This window comes from Petaurus breviceps, unplaced genomic scaffold (assembly GCF_028583685.1).
Source record: "Petaurus breviceps papuanus isolate PSGF00001 unplaced genomic scaffold, PetGlider_PUasm1.0 90579, whole genome shotgun sequence".
Taxonomy (NCBI): domain Eukaryota; kingdom Metazoa; phylum Chordata; class Mammalia; order Diprotodontia; family Petauridae; genus Petaurus; species Petaurus breviceps.
The window spans coordinates 4,579,863-4,581,772 of NW_027187278.1; the positions used below are offsets into that span (position 1 = coordinate 4,579,863).

The following is a 1,910-nucleotide window of genomic DNA, read 5'->3' on the forward strand; positions in this document are numbered from 1 at the left end:
GCACCTGTGGCTGAACTGCTTCAATAAGAGCCGCCATCTTCCCAACTGGTGGAAAAGAGTCGTCCAATCCTCAAGGCATTCTGGGAAGAATAAGGAGGAGCTGAGGTCTTGGGCGCCGCCATCTTGTTGTACGGTGTGTGCTCTGGGCACGCAGGGATGGACCAAGCCTGTTTTGAAGTTGCTGTCAGCCAGAAATTTGGTTTATTCGTTTCTGAGACCAGAGGAGAGTAGAGCCTAGCTGCTGGGCTGGGAAGCTATACAGGATCCAGAGGATGTCCGAGCTGCTAGAGCAGCCTGAGAGGCAGCATATGGGGAAAAAATGACCTGGGCTCGTGGAGTCACTAAGATCTAGCTTCAAAACCTACTTCTAACTCTTACTGCAGGTCTTTGTTACCTCTGTGAATCCCCGCCAATCTTCCTTTAGAAGATGGGCCTAACAGTATCTATAAAAATAATTGAAGCAAGGAGTTCAGGGAACGTTCGCCTTCATCTACTCTCAGTATCATCAAACAAACCAACCTTTGGGATTTGGAGAACTGATGGCAGTTTCCCAGAAACACGTCTTTTTACTCAGAGGTGTTTTATATTATCTAGAAAGACTGAAGGCTTGTGATAGGAGATCAAACAGGAAATAAGGCAGGCACCAGGGACAGCAGGAAGGACACCGGCTTGGTAGCAGAGATCTTCAAAACTGAGAAAACTTCTGGGATGAACTGAGAACTAAAGTGAAGCTACGTAAAGCCAGTGCCAGAATGCCCATCACTAACCTAGAACCCCAGGAAAAATTGAATAGCAATGGGGAAAATCTGGAAAGGAAGTTGGAAAAAGCTAAAGCTTTCTTTCAGGCATTCCATTTAAGGCTCATTCAGGGCTCAGTGGCAAACCCACCACAAAAGGGTACCTGCTTCAACACTGCTTTTGAGGGAAACATCTTGGATTCCTATTATGTGGATCTTATCGTCAATAAACGCTGTGCAATACAACGCCGTTCAGTTCCAGTCTTCATGGCCCTGGAACAGATAGATGCAACATACTTGGAGACTAATTTTCAGCACTTCGTGTATAGTTTCAGCGAACACTTAAATGCATATTTTGGAAGAAAACATTTAAGCAAATCAATTTAAGGTATTTGTATCCTGGAGCCAAAGTTGTATATGACCTATATTGTGAACCCAGGAGAACCATAATTAAAAGTGACATTTCTATATTTCCTGTATTATTAGTAAATCTCAGTTTTCTTGAGGAAATGGGCCAATCCTCTGAACAGGAATTCTGGGTGTTAAGGAAGCATTTATCTACTTATTTCTCCTTTGGGGCTTATTAGGATTGCTGTGTGGTCAAAAGTCATACTCAATTTTTCCTTGTGTTTTGAGGGTGACCTTGAATTCCTCAAAGCTAGAAGAAAAACTCATTTCATTTTCTCTGCCAAGGACAATATGTACTCTTTGGACCAGAAACGACCGGAAAAAAAATCATTACTAGGGAGTGGATACCTCAGATAGGTAGAGGAATGGTAAGAGGGCTCTCCCTTTGATGAGCCAAGTCACCAAGTCCAGACCAAGGTACCAAAAAAACTGGCAATTGTGATTGCTGAACACCTGTCAGTGTTCTTCAAAAAAAAAAAGCATGGAAAATGAGAGAAAGGGTAGCTGTTAGAATTTTCTGAAAAAGGAAAACAGAATAGAGTCTACAAACTCTAGGCCAGTCACCTTGGCTTTCCTTCTTGGCAAAACTCCAAAAAGTTTTAGGAAAGGAATGATTAGTGAATATCAGGAAAATAAGTGGTAATTGAAGAAAACCAGAATGACGTTACCAAGAAAAGGTACTGTTAGATGAACCTAACTCTCTTTTTTGACAGGGTTACTAAACTTGTAGAACAGGACAGCTTTAGCTAAGAGTTTACCAAGGTT

General features: G+C 42.1%; 1 pseudogene; it reads left to right on the forward strand.

Annotated features, from left to right (window-relative positions):
• The first annotated feature begins 539 nt into the window (after positions 1-539).
• Positions 540-1,124, forward strand: LOC138142460 (centromere protein O pseudogene; annotated as a pseudogene).
• The last annotated feature ends 786 nt before the right edge of the window (positions 1,125-1,910 follow it).